The following is a 22,863-nucleotide window of genomic DNA, read 5'->3' on the forward strand; positions in this document are numbered from 1 at the left end:
ATAGCACTGACATTTGAAATATAATGCACTACAGGAATATTGCACTGTATTTTAGAAGTATAGTCCTCTTGTGGGACTATTAAATAGTTTTTTTATATATATATATAAAAAAAACATTTATTAAATAAAAAATTCCGTTAAAAATAAGTTTTCTTTTCCATTGAAAAAAACACTTTTCAATGAAAAAACAAAAAAAATCCCCACGTTTGGTATCGCCATGTCTGTAATGACCTGAACTAAACAAATATCATGTAAATTATCCTGTATGGCAAATGCCATAAGAAAAACAATGCCAGAATTGCTGATTTTTGCTTAGTCACCACCAAAAAAATATAATAAAAAGTGATCAAAAAGTTATGTACCCCAAAATGATGCTAATGAAAACTATAAATCGCCCCAGAAAAACCAAGCCCTCACATAGCTCCATAGGAGAATAAAAAAAATATTTTGGATCTTGGGATGCAGCGATGCAAAAGGATTTTCTTCTTTTGAAAAAAAAAATGGGTTTTATTACTCAAAAGCAGTAAAACATTTAAAAATAAATAAATAAAAACAACTAAATGTACTTGGTATCCTTTTAATTTTACTGACCCTGAGAATAAAGTTATTATGTTATTAATGCAAAAAATTAATTCTGCAAAATGTGTAACATAAAAGCTCAGTGGCAGTATTGCAGTTTTTTCCCCATCTGCCTCCCAGTAAGTCCGAATGCACAGTAAGGCTACATTCACACGACCGTATGTGTTTTGCGGTCCGCAACACACCAGCCCGGCACCCCCATTGAAATGCCTATTCTTGTCCGCAAGCTGCGGACAAGAATAGGACATGCTCTATCTTTTTGCGGAGCTGCGGACCCAAAATCGGGGACGCGCACCGCAAAATGCGGATGCGGACAGCACACTGTGTGCTGTCCGCATCCATTCCGTCCCCATAGAGAATGAATGGGTCCGCACCCGTTCCGCAAAATTGCGGAACGGATGCGGACCCATTTTGCGGTCGTGTAAATGGAGCCTAAGGCCGTGAGCGGTCCGTGGTATCCCGGCCTTGCATTCTGCTGAGAGCAGGAGCGCACGGCGTCATTGGAATAGATCATACGAGTGTATTACTGTAGTGCAGCGGCGGCATGAAGCGCATGGCGTCATAGCAACCAATGACGCCGTGCGCTCCTGCTCTCAGCTGGATGCCAGGCCGGGATACCACGGACCACTCACGGCCGTGTGCATTCGAACTAAGTTATGTATATCCCAAAATAGCGCTATTAAAACTACTACTTAGCTCTTGGAAGGCGATCATGAATAAAAATAAAATAAAATTTGAGACCCAAAACAGGCTGATCTTTAAGGGGTTTAACCTTCTTTGTAGCTTTGCCTTGATGTTTGATGCTCTTATTTTGTGGTGCAGTAAATCTTCCACAATTGTAACTCTTTTGCAGACGGCCACAAGTTTTTGTCAATTATTTCCCTGTGTTGTGCTACATTAGAAAAAAAATTCACATTCAATTTCCTGTGCCTTTTGGCAAACTATAGCTTTTAGCACAATTTTGTTTCAACAATAGATTCTTTTTCAAGCCTTTCATATATAGTTAAGGTTGGTTTACTCTGCTGGATTGTCGCTCAAATTTTCAGGGTGGAAACTTTCTATGAACGCTATAATCTGTCCGTCTAAAGGTGTTGTAAATCACCCGATGAATGAGCAATATGCTCGTTTATCGGGTGAAACAGTCATTCATGTGGACACCTAAATTATTGTTTCTGACCAGAAGATCATGCTGTCTAAACAGTACTTTATTGCCCAGAAACAATGTAGCTGTATGAGGACAAACAATAGCAGTAGCCATGGCTCCTCTTCATACTGTAGAGGAGATCACTGAATGTAAATGCAGAGCTTCACCACCACTAATGAGCAGGCAATTGTTGGGAAGAAATGCTTCCTTCATGACAATCGAGTGCTTGATCACTGCATGTAAATGCAGCATTTGTACTGGCTACGTTTCTAAGTAACAGCTATATTAGCCACAACACAACTATAACTCTGCGCTTTATTACGGTAACAGTTCTGAAGTATTTATTCTATTTTTGTTATTCCTTATTATTCCCACTACTACTTTATGAATATATTGCCAACAGTCTGAAAGAAAAGCTCAACTGGGTGTTACCAGTTGTGGGTGTGTCCCTGTACAGTCTGTCACTGGTAGCACTGATTTGATAGTGTCAGACTGTGCAAAGACACCCCCTGAACTGGTAACACTTAGTTTGAACTTTATTGCAAACTTTTGCCAATTCATACATAAACCTGTAGTAGAGTAAAAAGGAGGAAAATCACAACAGTTAGTCATATTCAAAGATGCTCCAGACATATCAGGAGAGGTGACAAGTCCTCTTTAAGGGTTTTTGTCCAATTATAGCAATGCAAAGTACTACAAATTTTAAACATATTTTGTGTTTCAGTTCCTCTCCATGGTCAAAATACAGTATTTGTTTGTTGTCAGTTTATATTCCGAGGCAGCAAATCAGACAAATCTTATTGATAGATTGCTGCTATGGAGGAGAAACTATCAAAACTAGCAAAAAGGCAAAGTGAGCAGCAGCACTTGGCAACAAATAGGGCGCTACTATGATTTTTCAAACAGCTTTTAAAAAATAAGACATGGAATCTGATTGTTTGCCTTGGGCACTTTTTATTTACCTTAGTTTTCATACATCTTCATTGTGTCAGTCCACAGTCTATGTTGTTTAGTTTATAGAGCATTGCGTTTTGAATCCAGAGAGTTATTCCAATTTCAATATTTGTAGTTCAGAAGGAATTTTTCTCCCTTAATATGGGTTTAGTGGCATCTGTCTCAGGCCTATTGCACACGGACGTTTTTTTTTCCCGTTTACTGGACGTTTTTTGCATTCCGTATACGGTCCGTATACGGAACCATTCATTTCAATGGGTCCGCAAAAAAAACGGAATGTACTCCGTATGCATTCCGTTTCCGTATTTCCGTTTTTCCGTTCCGTTTTAACATAGAACATGTCCTATTATTGCCCGCAAATCACAGTCCGTGGCTCCATTCAAGTCAATGGGTCCGCAAAAAAAACGGAACACATACGGAAATGCATCCGTATGTCTTCCGTTTCCGTTCCGTTTTTTGCTGAACCATCTATTGAAAATGTTATGCCCAGCCCAATTTTATCTATGTAATTACTGTATACTGTATATGCCATACGGAAAAACAGAACGGAAAAACGGAACAGAAACGGAAACACAACGGAAACAAAAAACGGAACAACGGATCCGTGAAAAACGGATCGCAAAACACTGAAAAAGCCATACGGTCGTGTGCAATAGGCCTCATAGTGTTTTTTTTGCCTTCCCCCGGATCAACACGGTAATATTATAGGTTGGGCTTGATGAACCTGTGTCTTTTTTCCAATTTACAAAATGATGTATTTTGCACCTATGTTTCATACTTTGGTTTGTATTCCATGTAATATGGGTTTTTGTGTATCCAGCTTTCCATGTTTCATCAGCTGTTGAATTGATAATCAATTCTCCCCTGTAAATATAACCATAATCCAGCACTGTATGGAAGCACATAAAAACAGCACAAGGAGTGTTTACAGTTTGTTACAATGGAGGAGCTTTGTGTGACTCTGTACACTGTGCATGGGGCCTTAGGCTCAGGTACATATATATTAAAATCACTTAAAACACACTTCTGTCCATAGTTAATCTCCATTTTATTTATACAAAACAATTTACAATGAATTGATTGCCTCAGTAAAAAAATTACAGTAGGTATATCAAATTAGGAGAGTGCATTTAGAAATTGTAGTAAATGTAAAATACTACGTAGAGATATTTTTCTCCACTTTAAGCCTTCACTGTTAATCTATCAAAAAAGTACACCATACAGCATGAGAAGCCGTAGGGAATGAAAAAAGGAGAATAGAGATGGAGAAAGAATGAGCAAGAGGAAGAGTTGGTCAACCAATTTGGCATAAATGGCCCAAAATGCTAAAAAATTCTGTAAACTCTAGTCATCAGATTTTTTTTTTAAATTAAGATATTATGATAATCATATTTAAAAGTTTTTTGTGATGTTATTTTTAATTTTACATGTCACTATCTTTATTTAACCCCTTAGGGACTTAGGGTGTACTGGTACGCCCTATTTCCCGAGTCCTTAAGGACTCAGGGCGTACCGGTACGTCCTAACTTTAAACAGACATTGCGGCGCGGCTGGGGTTAATAGGAACAGGATGCCCGCTGAAATCATTCAGCGGGCATCCTGTCACAACGCCATGGGGGGGGGTCATGTGACCCCCCCCCCCGTATCGGCGATCGCCACAAACCGCAGGTCAATTCAGACCTGCAGTTTGCGGCTTTTACCTGCGGTTGCGGCGTCTGTGCGGCGGTGCCATCGGGTCCCCATGCGGCTGTAGGGGGGACCCGATGGCATGGAAGGCAGCGTGATGTCTAAGGAAGGCATCGCGCTGCCTTCCGGTGAAGAGCCTGTGAGATCCAGCCCCCTGGATCTCACAGGCCGGAAGCTGTATGAGTAATACTCACTGTATTACTCATACAGCCAATGCATTCCAATACAGAAGTATTGGAATGCATTGTAAAGGATTAGACCCCAAAAGTTCAAGTCTCAATGTGGGACAAAAAATAAAGTGAAAAAATAAGTTGAAAAAATAAAGTTTTCCTCCAAAAAAATTAAACGTTTCAAGTAAAAATAAACAAAAACGTAATTTTCCCCAAATAAAGTAAAAAAAAATTGGTAAAAAGTAGGGGGGAAAAAAAGTATACACATTAGGTATCGCCGCGTCCATATTGACCGGTTCTATAAACATATCACATGACTTAACCCCTCAGATGAACACCTTAAAAAAATAGAAATAAAAACTGTGCTAAATAAAGCATTTTTTGTCACCTTACATCACAAAAAGTACAACAGCAAGCGATCAAAAAGGCGTTTGCCCACCAAAATAGAACCAATCTAACCGTCACCTCATCCCGCAAAAAATGAGCCCCTACCTGAGACAATCGCCCAAAAAATAAAAAAACTATGGCTCAGAATATGGAGACACTAAAACATAATGTTTTTTGTTTTAAAAAAGCTGTTATTGTGTAAAACTTACATAAAAAGTATACATATTTGGTATCGCCGCGTTCGTATCGACCGGCTCTATAAAAATATCACATGACCTAACCCCTCAGATGAACACCGCAAAAAATACTAAATAAAAACTGTGCTAAATAAACCATTTTTTGTCACCTTACATCACAAAAAGGTGTAATAGCAAGCGATCAAAAAGTCATATGCACCCCAAAATAGTGCCAATCAAACCGTCATCTCATCCCACAAAAAATTACACCCTACCTAAGATAATCGCCCAAAAACTGAAAAAACTATGGCTCTCAGATTATGGAGACACTAAAACATGATTTTTTTTTGTTTCAAAAATGATATTATGTTGTAAAACTTACATTAATAAAAAATTTGTTCGTATCAACCGGCTCTATAAAAAAATCACATGACCTAACCCCTCAGATGAACACCGTAAAAAAATTTAAATATAAACTGTGCTAATTAAACCATTTTTTGTCACCTTACATCACAAAAAGTGTAATAGCAAGCGATCAAAAAGTCACACGCACCCCAAAATAGTGCCAATAAAACCGTCATCTCATCCCGCAAAAATCATACCCTACCCAAGGTAATCGCCCAAAAACTGAAAAAATTATGGCTCTCAGACTATGGAAACACTAAAACATGATTTTTTATTGCTTCAAAAATGAAATCATTGTGTAAAACTTACATAAATAAAAAAAAAGTATACATATTAGGTATCGCCGCATCCGTGACAACCTGGTCTATAAAAATATCACATGATCTAACCTGTCAGATGAATGTTGTAAATAACAAAAAATAAAAACTGTGCCAAAACAGCTATTTCTTGTTATCTTGCCTCACAAAAAGTGTAATATAGAGCAACCAAAAATCATATGTACCCTAAACTAGTACCAACAATACTGCCACCCTATCCCGTAGTTTCTAAAATGGGGGCACTTTTTTACTTTTTTGGAGTTTCTACACTAGGGGTGCATCAGGGGGGCTTCAAATGGGACACGGTGTAAAATAAAAACAGTCCAGCAAAATCTGCCTTCCAAAAACCGTATGGCATTCCTTTCCTTCTGTGCCTTGCCGTGTGCCCGTATAGCTGTTTATGACCACATAATGGGGTGTTTCTATAAACTACAGAATCAGGGCCATAAATATTGAGTTTTGTTTGGCTGTTAACACTTGCTTTGTTACTGGGAAAAATTTATTAAAATGGAAAATTTGATAAAATTGAAACTTGGAAATTTGCAATTTTTTACTCATTTTTGGTAAATTTTGTATTTTTTTATAAATAAAAATTATTATTTTTTACTTCATTTTACCAGTGTCATGAAGTAGAATATGTGACGAAAAAGAAATCTCAGATTGGCCTGGATAAGTCAAAGCGTTTTAAAGTTATCAGCACTTAAAGTGACACTGGTCAGATTTTCATAAATGGCCAAGTCCTTAAGGTGAAAAAATGTCCAAGTCCTTAAGGGGTTAAACAAAATTCTAAAACCCTGCACTGGCCGCTAAGCCTAATAATAGGCATCACTTCTTGTCTGTACACATCATTTTTTAGCAGTCATCTCATTATCCTAACAGGCAGGATTACAATAACAGATAGCACCTATACATAGATAACACAGAGTCCACCATTCACAATAGGTGATGTCACAGCTTATCTTTTCTTTCCTTGTACAATGACTTCTGCACAGGTCACAAAGAATACCTAGAAAACTCTCCCATAAAAGTCAGTGAGGTCAGTGAGATTCCCTCCTTTCCATTGTGTCTGTGGCCCACGGTAATGGCTGTAAAGCATATCTCCAAATGCTGTCAACAACAGTTTAGACAAGGTGGCTGCCCCCATAATCATGGTGAGGAATAGAGATGAGTGAATCAAAGCTGACAAAGCCGAATTTTCTCACGCTTCGTGGTAACGAATCACATTTTTTCCTAAAATGGCTGCTACATGTATGAGGACATGGAGCAAGGAACTCTGGGAAGGCGGGATCACTCATAATGCCATGCATGCAGAGAATCAGCAGCCAGCCAGCCCTTTGATGTCACAGCCCTATAAATAGCCTCAGCCATCTTGGATTCTGCCATTTTCCGGCATACTTAGTGCAGGGAGAGACATCACCAGGAGCTAGGGACAGTGATAGGAAAAACTTGATTGTGGTGAAAAACCGATTTATAAGTGTAGGGAAAGGATACGGAGGAATCATTCCACAGCATTTAGGGTTCAGTAGGGGAGGTTACAGACTGGGTAATAGGAACAATCCTATTACACCTTGCTGCACTGACTGGGGAACCAAATTGCCATTATACAGCTCTGTGATTCCAGCAAACTGTTCTTGTTATTGGGGTGCAAGTGCTGTTTGATACAGCTATTAACAGGGTTTACTACAAGGAAATATTTCTACAGTACGTCTTATTTGCTCTTGTGCGGTGCAGTTATATGTTGTAAAGCCCTTTTTGCCATGTATTAGTGGCAAAAGATAAATATATTTGCCCTTGTGCGGTGCAGTTATATATTCTAAAGCCCTGTTTGCCGTGTATTAGTGGAAAAATTTAAATATATTCGCCGTTCAGCGTTGCACTTATATGTTGAGAAGCCTTTTGTGTAGTGGAAAAGTGGAAAAAATCAGGGCCTAATTGCTTTTCTGCGGTGCAGTTATATATTCTCAAATTTGTTGGGTTCACTAAATGTGGGGGTCATCCTTGCAAAACTTGTGGATTTACCCGTAAAACTACGGAGTTTGATAGCTCCTTACATACTGATACATTTTCTATTAAAGATTATATTAATTGAAATACCTCAGGTGTTATCTACATTATCAAGTGCACTATATGTGACCTGTTGTATGTGGGAAGTACTAATCGCCAATTTAAAATAAGATTTAGAGAACATCTCAATTATATCTCAAATCCCCAGGCTGTTAACATACCTAATGTAGCCCAACACTTTATCAGATCCCATAATCGGAATATTGACGGTCTGTGCACCTACGGTATAGAAAAGGTCAAATCTCCGGTGAGAGGGGGTGATATCAAAAAGAAGATTTTATTACAGGAAGCGTACTGGATTTTTCGACTCCAAACTAGCGTTCCACATGGTCTCAACCTTAAAGGGAGTCTTTCACGCAGATTCACCCTATTAACCTAATAACAGTGTTATGTCCACGGCATCCTCCCTATTAAAACGGTGCTTACCGTTTGTTCCTTGCTAGCATCATTGTGGATAAAAACACTTTTAATCTGCATGCAAATGAGTCTGTGAAGGTGCCCAGGAGCGGTGTTACAACGGCCGGTGCCCAGGCCCCTGGGTCTTTTTCATACGAAGGCACTCCCCCTCCGCCGCGTCTGCCCGCCCTTAGTCTCTGTTCTAACCTCCCTCCTCCCGTCCGTAATCCCGCGCATGTGCACGCTAAACTGCGATGCCCCGGCCCGACAGTGCTCATTCAATGTGCACGCGCCGATATCGCGTTCAGAGACTCATTTGCATGCGGATTAAAAGTGTTTTTCTCCACAACGATGCTAGCAAAGAAAAAACGGTAAGCACCGTTTTAATAGGGGGGATGCCATGGACATAACACTGTTATTAGATTAATAGGGTGAATCTGCGTGAAAGACTCCCTTTAAAAAGGAAATTATGCATTTTTATTAATTTTTCTCTTCTTACATGAGTGTTTTTGTTCATATTATTTGCCTGTATCTGTTTTACTGTTGGAATTATAGGAGTTCACTTGAGTCTAACGCCATCCACGTTTTCTCATTTACTCCCATTTTCCAGGTGCACCATTCCCCCCCCTTTTCTTTATATATTCTAGTTTTCATATATATATATATATTTACACATGTTTAGGTGGGATTTTATGTGCGGGAAAAAGGATTGTCCGGGCTTGTACTACCTTGTTCCATGCCTCCAATCGCCTGTGGTTGCGGGTGTTTTCTTTTTCTTTTTTTCTTTTTTTTCTTTATTTAAATTATTATTTTTTTCTTTCTTTCTCTCATTCCCCTCTTTCCCCCTCCCTCACACCCCCCCCGCATCTGATTGGAGGATATGTTTTACAATCATGATTAAGAACCGTTTGGTTTGAAACATGTCGGTCTGACGGAAGGTGATGGGAGGTGATGACCACTGTTTTTGTACAGTACATTGACTGTATCCACGATGGAATAAAGATGATGCAGCGCTTTAACATACTACGTGCTGGACGTTTCTTCTGTTTCAAGTGTTCATACTGAGCCAGCCTTGGATTGTCCGTGCACTGTGGATTACTGGTGAGCTGGACTTTTACTCTTTCTATTTTGCATATATTCTAAAGCCCTTTTTGCTGTGTATTAGTGGCAAAATAAAAATATGAACCAACTGAAAAGATGGCATGGTGTTAAACAGGCAGTAAGTGCTCAAACCCATATGCAGTTGTGCATGTGCATAAATCCTTAGCAAAAATGCATACAGTGGAGGATGCCGCAGTGGACCACAAGTACCACATCAGACATCCTACACAAGATAGCAATTATGTGGATGTGATAACCAATATAACAATATAATAACATTTGCAAAGACAGGTGCACTCTGCAGATCGCAGAATGCACCCGTTTTGCAAATGTTATTTTATTGCAAAATAAAAATATATTCGCCGTTCAACATTGCACTTATATGTTGAAAAGCCTTTTGTGTAGTGTAAAAGTGTAAACAAATTAGGGCCTAATTGCCGTTGAGCGGTGCAGTTATATATTCCAAAGCCCTGTTTGCTATGTATTAGTGGCAAAAGAAAAATATATTCGCTGTTCAGCATTGCACTTATATGTTGAAAAGCCTTTTATGTAGTTTAAAAGTTGAAAAAAAAATGAGGGCCTAATCGCCATTCAGCGATGCAGTTATATATTCCAAAGCCCTTTTTGTCCTGTATTAGTGGCAAAAGAAAAATATATTCGACGTTGCACTTTTATGTTGAAAAGCCTTTTGTGTAGTCTAAAAGTGGGAAAAAATTAGGGCCTAATTGCTGTTCAGTGGTGCAGTTATATATTCTAAAGCCCTGTTACCATGTATTAGTGGCAAAATAAAAATGTATTCGCCATTCAGCGTTGCACTTATATGTTGAAAAGCCTTGTGTAGTGGAAAAGTGGAAAAATTAGGGCCAAATTGCTGTTCAGCGGTGCAGTTATATATTCTAAAGCCCTGTCTGCCATGTATTAATGGCAAAAGAAATATATTCGCCATTCAGCGTTGCACTTATATGCTGAAAAGCCTTTTGTGTAGTGGAAAAGTGGAAAAAAATAAGGGCCTATTTGCCATTCGGCGGTGCAGTTATATGTGGTAAAGCCCTTTTTGCCCTGTATTAGTGGCAAAAGAAAAAGATATTCACTGTTCATCAGTGCAGTTATATGTGGTAAAGCCCTTTTTGCGGTATGGACCGAATTACATAGTGGTGAAATTTTTTAAATATGTGAAACAGTTTTTTTTTAGGAAAATTGATGGGTGATTGTAGACTTTCTTCTGTATGAACCGAATTCATTGGTGATTATTTTTTATTTCAAACATTCTTTTTTTAGGAAAATTGATGGGTGATTGTAGACCTCCTTTTGCATTATTGACCGAATTACGTCCCTGTGGGTCATGCAGTAAACATAATGAAGACACCGATGACAACACACCAGCACACTTTTCCTTTACCATCTATTCACAATTAAATCAAGCAGCTGTAGTAAGTTGAAAATTTTCATGTGTTTTTATCTGCTCTGTCTGCATTCGATCTCCACAGCACACAAGACATGACAGGAGAGCCTCTGCTTTGGAGTCCAAGTACAGTTTCTTAAGATCAGGAGTTCCATCAAAATTATGCGTAACATTCTTGCTCCCTGTGCAAAGCCATAACAAAAGGACTCCGTAGGCATACACATCAGAGGAAGCTGAAGCTGGTTGCCCCTATTTTAATTCAGAAGCAGTAAACAGCTGGAAGCAAATAGAGGTGGCTGAACTCCGCTGCTCCGCATCTCTTGTGAAGTCAATGTCTCCAACTATGCCCCTCTCGCGATTTACAGCAAATACATTGTTTTCATGTAGAGATCCAAGAATTATGTTGGAGGCATGTAGTGTATGCAAGCCATGTGTGACCCCTCTCATCACTCTCATGCTGTTCTGCACCTGGTTTGCCTGGGCGAATGGAGTTACACAGGGGAGGAACTTCTCCGTGTCCTTCAGCAAGAAATCGAATCCTGGCTTTCTCCACGACAACTCAAAATCGGAACCATGGTGACCGACAACGGGAAGAACATGGTATCGGCGCTGTGTCAAGGAGGGCTAATGAATGCGATATGCATGGCACACATGTTAAATCTGGTTGTCAAGTGGTTCCTGAATTCTTACAACCATCTGCAGGACATCCAATAAATGGCCAGGAAACTTTGCATGCACTTCAGCCACTCATACATCGCAAAGCACACCCTCCTTGAGCTGCAGCAGCAGAACGGCATCCCACAACATAGGCTGATATGCGACATTTCCACCCATTGGAATTGCACCCTCCATATGTTGGACCGACTATACGAACAGAGAAAGGCCATCAACGATTTCTTCATGATCCAAGCAGACAGGCGTACTCCCCTTTGTAACTTCTATGTCAGCCAGTGGCAGCTCATGCGTGACACCTGCCATTTGCTCAGGCTCTTTGAGGAGGCCATGTTATTTGTCAGTCGCCAGGACTACAGGATAAACAATGTCATTCCACTGCTTCATGTCCTGGAACAGATGATAATAAATCTGTCTGGTCAGGGGACTGGAGACGTGGCGCCTACATCTCACAGCCACATGAGCCCTATGGGGGCTGAACTGGAGGAGGAGGACATTGGAGCACAAGCAATGTGTAGCAAAATGGGTGGTTTTTCTGCACAGGTGACAGGAGAGGAGGAGCAGGAGGAGCCAGAGGAGCTACAGGGCGATGAGTAGGATGAGGCAGAGGACCCAGACACACAGTGGCAGTATGCAGTGGAGATGGAAGCAGGGAGTCCCTCCGATTCACTGATGCAAATGGCCCGCTGCATGCTCATTTGCTTGTGTAGTGACAGCTCAATTGTCACCATTCGTCAGAGGAATGACTTCTGGCTCTCCACCTTGTTGGACCCTCGCTACCGGTCCAAAATGGGGGCCTTTTTAACACCTGCTGAGAGGGAGGACAAATTGAACTACTATAGAGACATCCTATGTAGTCAGTTGGCCTCTGCCTATTTGTGCCATCGTCCATCCTCTCGCAGGTCTGACTGGGGGGGGGGGGGGCTGTCTGCGCTCATGTTCCACTGCCATGGCTGCTGGGGAGGGGTCGGGTAGCAGGAGCAGTACCAGCTCCATCAGAAAAAGCCTGAGTCTAGAGTAGCTGATGAGCAACTTTCTTCACCCGCCTAGTCAAGAAACTACTCACCAGCAGCTAGACATAGAGCAGAACCTGAATCAGCAGGTGGTGGCATACTTGGAGCGCACCCTGCCAGCCATCATTGAAGATCCGATGGACTATTGGACAGCCAAACTGGATTTGTGGTCGAAACTGGCTGAGTTTGCCCTGGAAAAGCTGTCCTGCCCAGCCAGTAGTGTGGCATCAGAGTGGGTGTTTAGTGTGGTGGGGGCCATAGTTACCCCAAGGAGAACTCACCTGTTCACCCTTAATGTGGAGAGACTGACCTTTGTCAAAATGAATCAGGCATGGAACAGCCAGGATTTCCACCCACCAATGCCTGATGCATCAGATTAAATCATCCATGCTGCCAGGGGCGGGCTGGGACGGGGGGCAGGGAGGCAATTGCCCCCAGGCCGGCCGCCCTAAAGCACTGAAAATGTCCGCTGCGCTGTCTGAGCACAGAGCGGTCCGGACCAGGAAGCTGCGGTGAAGGCTTTGTACTCACCGGCGCGTCCTGGTCCTCGGCTGTGTCTGTGCAGGACTGCGCTGCTGCGCACAGGCGTAAGGCATTCTGTGATGTCAAGCGGCTGTGCGCAGCCTTCCACAGCTGACAGCAGATCGCTGGAGCCTGGACGAGAGAGGAGAGGGTTGCTTGGGTGGGGAGGTTGGGGGGGGGTTGATGAGACTGAGGCACTGGGGGGATGATGAGAGGCACTGGGGGGCAGATGGAGTAGCTGCTGGGGGCTGATGGAGGCACTGGGGAATATGAGAGGCAGTGGGGGCAGATGGAGGCTGCTGGGGGCTGATGGAGTGGCTGCTGGGGGCAGATGGAGGCACTGGGGGCAGTTGGAGGCTGCTGGGGGCTGATGGAGTGGCTGCTGGGGGCAGATGGAGGCACTGGGGGCAGATGATGGGATGATGATCATGAGAGGCTGATGGGGGCTGATGAGAGGCACTGGGGCAGATGAGAGGCTGCTGGGGGCAGATGAGAGGCACTGAGGGCTGATGGAGAGACTGCTGGGGGCAGATGAGAGGCACTGGGGGCAGATGAGAGGCTGCTGGGGGCAGATGAAAGGCACTGGGGGCAGATGAGAGGCACTGGGGGGCTGATGAGAGGCACTAGGGGCAGATGAGAGGCACTGGGGGCAGATGAGAGGCACTGGGGGCTGATGAGAGGCATTGGGGGCAGCTGAGAGGCACTGGGGGCTGATGAGAGGCTGCTGGGGGCTGATGAGAGGCACTGGGGCAGATGAGAGGCTGCTGGGGGCTGATGAGAGGCTGCTGGGGGCTGTTGAGAGGCACTGGGGGCTGATGAAAGGCTGCTGGTGGCTGATAAGAGGCACTGGGGGCAGATGAGAGGCACTGGGTGCTGATGGAGAGGCTGCTGGGGGATGATGAGAGGCATGGGGCTCTGAGGTCTGATTGGGTGTCATTCATATTGGGGTCTGAGCTGAGGTCTGATTGGGGGTCTGATTTGAGGTCTTATTGGGGTCTTATTAACATTGGGGATCTTATTGGGGCTGTTAGCTGAGGTCTGGTTAACATTGGGGGTCTGATTGGTGGTCTGACCCGAGGTATAATGAAAAACATGTTTTTCTTATTGTCCCCCTCTAAAACCTAGGTGCGTCTTATAGGGCGAAAAATACGGTACTTGCTCCTCCTCACGATCTCCCCCGCCCTTTGCGTGCGCCGTGACATCACAAGGAGGCACTGCAATGTTAGGGTGAGCCCCGGTCTCCGTCCTGAACTGGAGAGCGGTGCCCACTTCCATCCCTGAGCCCAGCTGCCCAGAGCACTGATCCTGAGCCTGCTGGAGTCTTCAGAACTGTAAGTATTTACAGTAATTCACTGTAAGCTATATTATATATATATTGTTTTATGTGAGTAAGGATGCTGGGTGGTTGGAGAAGGGGAAGGATGGAGAAGAGGGAGGGGTGGATGGAGGGGTTAGTAGTACAGTACTATCTGCACATTTAAAAAAAAAAGTAATCTGCAAAATATTATATATGTGTCAGAAGTTGTGCTTTATTAATTTGTAGAACAATAATACAGCCATTTTATGTCATACTTTTGTGCTGATTCTTTCCCCCCCCCCCTCTATATTAAGAACACTATAGTCACCAGAACCACAACAGCTAAACGTAGTAGTTCTGGTGTCTATAGCATGTCTCTGCAGGCATTTTAATGTAAACACTGCCTTTTCAGAAAAAAAGGCAGTATTTACATTACTGCCAAGGAACCCCTCTACTGGCCACTCATCTGACGGACACTCATCAACGTCACGCAATCACGCTAAACACTCCTCATAGAAATACATTGATTCAAAGCATTTCTATGAAGCCACGCATGCGCAATAGCTATGATATACTCACACACTGCACATTCTTGTGCATTGTATTGATGAGGTGATCTGTAATACACTCACAAACTGCACATTGTGTTGTGGTGGAGGGCATGATTGCATGCTAGGGTGTGGGAATGCGGGATCCAAAGTTAAATCACTACATTAGTAAATGTGTTCTGGTTTTATGTAACTCATTGTCATATTTTGTTGTTCAATAAATTTTACAGTTGGTTTCATATTGATAAATATGGAGAGTGAAAAAACATTTAAAGAGAAAGGTGGTGCTCAGAAAATACGAGAAAAACAGTCCAAAGAACTTAAGTTAGCAGGAAGGGATCCTAAGCAAATGAAACTATCTTTTTCGGTGGTATGTTAAAAGTTCGAAAGTTAAGGCTGGTTCTTACATTTTATGTATATACACAGAAATGTATATTTACTATTTGATAACGAGAATGAATATATCTACCGTATATACTCGTCTATAAGTTGATCTGGTCTATAAGTCGAGTGCAGTTTTTTGACCAACAATTGTGAAATATGCTATTACTCGTGGATAAGTCGAGGGTAAAACTTGGGGCAATGAAATCCAGTGATTTTTATTATTTTGTTTTACCTAGGCAAAGATCCTGTAACAATTAAACAGTTACGGTACCTACTTCTCTGCATCTCAGTGCAACCGCCCAGCTCCAAAACTATTAGATGACCATGCCAGCTAGTGTTCCTACTTGTGGCTCACTACAGCCACCGCTGCAACAGGGACGTGGAAAGGGTACCTATAGGTGGCAGTCATCAGCAATAGCTGCACTGTATTCTAAATCAGCCCGCTGTTGTCCGTGTGTGTACCCGGTATCGCGGTCAACGTACAGCTAAGTACACTAGCACTACCGGTAACTTGATATTTCCCCGCTGTCACGAGGGTGTCAAGAGTCACGTCTGACTCCGTTATACCCGGGGTCAGGAAGTCGCAGCGGGTGGCTGCGCGCTCGATGTACAAAGACAGTGCTGTTTCGTAATGGTAGCTTTCTGGGTTTGCCTTGCAACCCTTTTTGGCTCACTCAGGGATCCGTAGCTTCTCCTCCTCAGCTGTTTCTTGTCCAGCAATCCCAACCTCCTTATATTCCCATCTCCCACTTCTCTGGTTGCCAGATATAGAGCTTCCTGCCTGGACTTCTATACTGACCCTCTGGAGCTGTGTAGCTGTGTTCCCTGGTTGTTGTTCCAGAACGTTACCCTCCGGATCCCTGTTGGGCCTTGGTGGTCTGCTGTTGTCGCCCACCTGGGATTATATGTTTGTCTGTATTGTCTGTCCTCTCCTTGGTGTTTTCCTCTTAGTGTCAGTGGTGTGGACTAGTGATCCCACCGCCCCGTTCACTACACAGGGCTCATCTTAGGGAAAGCCAGGGTTTAGGCACGTGATCGGCGTACGGGTGAGGAACCCATTTAGGGACGTCAGGGCAGTCAGGTGCCAGCCGCAAGGTGAGTCAGGGGTCACCACCTTTCCCTCTCCCTTGGACAGGGCCTTCCCATTTCCCTCCCTTTGCGTGACGCCGGTCATTACATTATATCTGGCCCTTATTTTGTGTTGGTAAAAAAAAAAAAAAAACTTTTTCTTTCTACCTACTTAGAATCCAGTATGGATCCAATTGCTGCTTTGTCAAAGCAACTTCAAGGCCTGTCTTTGGAGGTGGCAGGATTGAAGGCGTCGGTCCTCCAGCAACAGCAGCAATTGCAACAGACCGCAAGCCCAGCGGTTGCTACAGGTAACCAGGTTGTTGCGGAACCCAAGGTTGCTCTTCCTGACAGATTTTCTGGGGGAAGGGACAAATTTGTGACGTTCCGTGAGGCCTGTAAATTATATTTTAAACTACGCCCTTACTCCTCTGGTAATGAAGAACAGCGGGTGGGGGTTGTTATTTCCCTGCTGCAGGGGGACCCGCAATCCTGGGCGTTCTCTTTACCCACTGATTCCCAGGCTCTCCGGTCAGTGGATGAATTTTTTGGGGCCTTGGGTCTCATATATGACGACCCTGACCGAGTCGCACTGGCTGAATCAAAATTACGGAGACTCCTACAGGGAGAGTGGCCAGTAGAGGAGTATTGCGCAGAGTTCCGTAGGTGGGCTACGGATACCCAGTGGAACGACCCGGCTCTCAGGAGTCAGTTCTGCTCTGGGTTATCCGAAAGGATTGAGGATGCGCTTGCGCTGTATGAGACTCCCTTTTCCCTTGATGCGGTGATGTCCCTTTCTATCAGAATAGATAGACATCTTAGGGACAGATTGAAAAATCCGGAGCAATTGGTAACCCCTCCCAAGCAGCAGTTAGTCTGTATGGACTTAGACGAGCCTATGCAGCTAGGAGGAACTACTCGTCAGGTCCGTCCTCCTGAGGCTCGCCGTAGGCGTGGGGTTTGTTTTTTCTGTGGGGAGAGGGGTCATTTTATTAATGTCTGTCCTTCCTTCCTCAAAAACAAAAGACCGTCGGAAAACTACTAACCCCAGGCTGTGTGGAGGATGTCAGCCGGGGGGTATACGTTTCCTCCATACGAACATCGCAATTTGTGTTGCCAGCGGTTGTTGTTTTTGGCGTTAAGACGGAGACTATTTATTTTTTTCTAGACAGTGGAGCAGGAGTAAATTTGATAGATGCCCATTTTGCCCACACTATGGGTTTGTCTCTCTGTACGCTACAGAGACCTATTCCCATATTCGCTATTGATTCTGCTCCTCTGTCTCAGAGAAACCTCACTCACATTGTCCATAACTTACACCTTCGGGTAGGGGACCACCATAACGAGTTGCTTTCATGTTATGTTCTGGAGGGGCTTCCCACTCCGGTGGTGTTGGGTCTTCCCTGGTTGGTAGCGCACAATCCAGTGGTGGATTGGCAGGCCAGGGAGATATTGGAGTGGAGTGAGCAGTGCAGAGAAAATTGCTTAAATAGCAATTGCTTAGTCGCCTCCATAGCTACCCTACCCACATTTGTTTCAGACTTTGAGGACTTTTTTCTGAAAAGGGTTGTCAGAAGTTACCACCTCACCGTCCTTATGATTGCCCGGTTAACCTGATTCCCGGTGCAAAATTACCCAAGACCAGGTTATATAATCTTTCGAGTCCAGAGAGACAAGCCATGAAAGATTATATCTCCGAGATCTTGGCTAAGGGACACATCAGACCCTCTTCTTCACCCGTGGCTGCAGGGTTTTTCTTTGTTAAAAAGAAAGATGGGGGCCTGCGTCCTTGCCTAGATTTTCGCGAATTAAACCGGATAACCATCCGAGACCCATACCCTCTTCCTCTCATTCCTGACCTGTTTAATCAGATTGTGGGTGCTAGGTGGTTCTCCAAACTTGATCTTAGGGGGGCCTACAATCTGATTCGTATCAAGGAAGGGGATGAGTGGAAGACAGCTTTTAACACCCCTAAGGGGCATTATGAAAATCTAGTCATGCCTTTCGGTCTGACCAATGCTCCTGCTGTCTTCTAACATTTCGTTAATTACATTTTTAGTCATCTTATCGGCAGGTTTGTGGTGATATACCTAGATGATATTTTAATTTATTCGTCGGATCTGAAAACACATGAGGTGCATGTCAGACAGGTACTGCAGGTCCTACGGACGAATAAATTATATGCTAAAATTGAAAAGTGTGTTTTCGCCGTTCAGGAAATACAGTTCCTAGGGTATTTATTATCTGCTTCAGGTTTCCGTATGGATCCTAGGAAGGTCCAGGCAATTTTAGATTGGGATCTTCCTGAGAACCTCAAAGCACTGCAACGGTTCTTGGGCTTCGCAAATTTCTATAGAAAATTCATAAAAAATTATTCGGTGATTGTAAAACCCCTTACTGACATGACTAGGAAGGGGACAGATTTTTCTAAATGGTCTGACGCCGCTAAAATTGCTTTTTCCTCTCTAAAAGAGAGGTTTACCTCGGCACCTGTACTAATCCAACCTGATGTCTCCCAGCCTTTTATTGTTGAAGTAGATGCGTCAGAGGTGGGAGTAGGGGCTGTGCTGTCTCAGGGTCCGTCTCCGGGCAAATGGCGTCCTTGTGCTTTCTTTTCTAAAAAACTATCTGCAGCAGAGAAGAACTATGATATTGGCAATAGGGAACTATTAGCTATTAAACTAGCGTTTGAAGAATAGCGTCACTTTTTAGAGGGGGCAATCCACCCCGTCACTGTGATTACGGACCACAAAAACCTTCTGTACCTCGAATCAGCTAAGCGTCTCACCCCTAGACAAGCTAGGTGGTCGCTATTTTTTACCAGGTTTAACTTTGTTATTACCTATCGTCCTGGGGCAAAAAATACCAAGGCAGATGCATTATCTCGTTGTTTCCCTGGAGGGGGTAATGTGAGTGATCCGGTACCCATTCTACAAAGAGGAGTGGTTGTTTCTGCGGTACACTCTGTTCTGGAGGGGAAGGTGTTAGAGGCCTAGGGGGACGCCCCGGTCTCTTGCCCCTCAGAGAAATTGTTTGTACCGTTGAACCTGCGTCTCGAATTATTAAAGGAACATCATAATTCGGGACTTGCTGGGCACCCGGGTAGTAAAGCAACCTTGGAACTATTGTCTCGTCGTTTTTGGTGGCCAAGGTTGCGTCAGGATGTAATGGATTTTGTGTCTTCTTGTTCTACTTGTGCGCGCGCGAAAGTCTCTCATACACGTCCTGCAGGGTCTTTATTGTCACTTGTCATTCCCAATAGTCCATGGACACATCTGTCAATGGATTTTATCACTGACTTACCTTTGTCTGCGGGTAAAACAGTTATCTTGGTAGTAGTGGACAGGTTTAGCAAAATGGTACACTTCATTGCGTTACCCGCACTACCCAATGCTAAGACTCTTGCTCAGGTATTCATCAGTGAAATCGTGAAGCTTCACGGGATCCCTTCCGATATTGTTTTGGATCGGGGAACCCAGTTTATTTCTAAATTTTGGAAAGCTTTTTGTTCCCGTTTGGGGGTACACTTGTCCTTTTCCTCAGCTTTCCATCCTCAGTCGAATGGACAGACTGAGCGTACCAACCAAAACCTTGAGACATATCTAAGATGTTTTGTGTCTGAAAACCAAGAGGTGTGGTCATCATATTTACCGTTAGCCGAGTTTGCCATAAATAATCGCCGTCAGGAATCTACTGGCAAGTCACCATTTCTTGGTGCATATGGTTTCATCCCCAATTCTGTACTTTCAAAGAGGGGGGGTCTTCTGGGGTTCCCGAAGAGGAACGGTTTTCGTCGTCTCTTTCATCTGTATGGCAGAAAGTGCAAGCTAATTTAAAAAATATGGGAGGTAAATATAAATGCATGGCTGATAAAAAAGGTCCGGACCTAGGTGTGAATGACTATGTGTGGTTATCTACTAGGAATATTAAATTAAAGGTTCCCTCTTGGAAACTGGGTCCTAGGTTTATTGGTCCTTACAAAATAGTAGCCATCATTAACCCCGTGGCTTTTCGCCTGGAGCTACCTCAGACTTTTAAAATTCATAACGTCTTCCATAAATCGTTACTCAAAAAGTACGTTCCACCTCTAGAACCATCACCGCTGCCACCCCTCCTGTTATTGTGGATGGTAATATAGAGTTTCAAATATCCAAAATTGTTGATTCTCGTCGGGTCCGCTGTTCTCTTCAATATCTGATGCATTGGAGGGGTTGCGGTCCCGAGGAAAGAATGTGGGTTCCAGCGTCTGAGGTAAACGCCGACAGGTTAGTTCGGGTTTTTCATGCCTCTCATCCTGAGAGACCTAGTCCTGAGTGTCCGGAGGCCCCTCGTGGAAGGGGTGGTACTGTCACGAGGGTGTCAAGAGCCACGTCTGACTCCGTTATACCCGGGGTCAGGAAGTCGCAGCGGGTGGCTGCGCGTTCTATGTACAAAGACAGTGCTGTTTCGTAATGGTAGCTTTCTGGGTTTGCCTTGCAATCCTTTTTGGCTCACTCAGGGATCCGTAGCTTCTCCTCCTCAGCTGTTTCTTGTCCAGCAATCCCAACCTCCTTATATTTCCATCTCCTACTTCTCTGGTTGCCAGATATAGAGCTTCCTGCCTGGACTTCTATACTGACCCTCTGGAGCTGTGTAGCTGTGTTCCCTGGTTGTTGTTCCAGAACGTTACCCTCTGGATCCCTGTTGGGCCTTGGTGGTCTGCTGTTGTCGCCCACCTGGGATTATATGTTTGTATGTATTGTCTGTCCTCTCCTTGGTGTTTTCCTCTTAGTGTCAGTGGTGTGGACTAGTGATCCCACCGCCCCGTTCACTACACAGGGCTCATCTTAGGGAAAGCCAGGGTTTAGGCACGTGATCGGCGTACGGGTGAGGAACCCGTCTAGGGCAGTCAGGGCAGTCAGGTGCGAGCTGCAAGGTGAGTCAGGGGTCACCACCTTTCCCTCTCCCTTGGACAGGGCCTTCCCATCTCCCTCCCTTTGCGTGACGCCGGTCATTACACCCGCATTCAATGTGAACAAAATTCTATTTAAACTAGCATGGACCCGTGGATCTGTGTTTTAAAATGAAGTTTACCACAAAAATTTCTCGAGTATATAAACGGTAGTCTGTTGGCATGTGCGATGTGCATGATGAAGTTTTACGTTTGTTAAGATTCATGATGGATTATCAAGGAGTGTCCATACTTAACTTTCCATAGTGATCAGTTTTACTTTTTTTTAAGCTATATATTTACTTATTTGAAATCACGTAAAATCTTACATGTAAGGTAAGTATGAATTGTATATTCTTTGTTTGCATGAGTTTTTTTTTTTTTATGTTACCATGCATGGAGTTCTTACGTTCCTTGGTTACATCTAGAACTTTGTTGGGGAGATTAAAATAGGTTGAAAAAAAATTTATTTTGTTTTAGGCTGGTGGTATGCAACCAATAATTCCTGTTGATGAGGTTTCTGCCGGCCCAAGTGCTCCTTCAAGCATGCCAGTTGTGTCTGTCGAAGATGAGGTGAGCCCACAAACAGAAGAACAGGTGATTGAGGAGGAGCTGGTGTCAGAATGCAGAGAGCAAGTGCAGATGAATGACCCAGATGTTTTTGAAGACCTTCCTGAATTAGAATGCATCACACCTGAAGAAATGTCAGAAAGTGTTATAAGTGATCCATCAGAAATATCTTTCGGTCTTCCTCCTGCATGTACCATAGCAGAAAAACTGTATTTTGTTGAAAAACACCCCTTTCAGCCAACCAGGACTGAATGCGCAGATCTTCCTTTTCAAGAAGCAGACTTTTATTACCGCAAGAAGTCCAATGGGGATCGTATTAAGCGTTCCTGGCTGAGTTGTAAGATAAAGGATCAAAAGTTAGAAGCATTTTTTTGCAGCATATGCATTGCCTTTTCTAATTCCTCTTCCTCGTTCTCTAGTGGTTGTTATAATTTTTGACATTGCTATCAGGCAGCAAATAAGCACGAATCTTCAAAAAGTAATTGTGATGCTGTTAGTGCTTATTTTACCATGAAAGCGAATAGAAGCATTGACACATTAATAAATCAGGCTCAAGTCTCCAGAAGAAAGAAGGAGATACTTCAAAATATTGAGGTATTAAACCGTATATTTAATATTGTAAAACTCCTCGGAAAACAGGGATTGTCATTTCATGCCCATGGCACTAATGAATCGCTGTACAATTTAAATAACATTGAAATAAACCATGGTAACTTTCTGGAAATTGTCCTACTTCTATCACAGTATGAAATTCCTCTTAAAAATCACCTTAATAAATGTGTTCAGGACAGTGAAAAAAGAAAACAGCGATTGAAAGACAGAAAAACATCAGGAAAACATTCAACTGGACGTGGATCTCTTGTGACATTTTTGTCCAATAATACAATAAAGAAAGTATTTGCAGCAATAGTTTGAAGCATGAAAAACTTAATTGTGTCTGAAATCGGAGAGAAACGATTCAGTGTACAGGATGACTCCACACAAGCTGTTGGAATTGTAGATCAAGCAACAGTAGTTGCGAGATATGTGCAAGATGATGCCGTTAAAGAATGGCTTGTGGCGTTTCTCCCTGTTAAAG

The sequence above is a fragment of the Bufo bufo genome, chromosome 2 (genome assembly GCF_905171765.1).
Source record: "Bufo bufo chromosome 2, aBufBuf1.1, whole genome shotgun sequence".
NCBI lineage: Eukaryota > Metazoa > Chordata > Amphibia > Anura > Bufonidae > Bufo > Bufo bufo.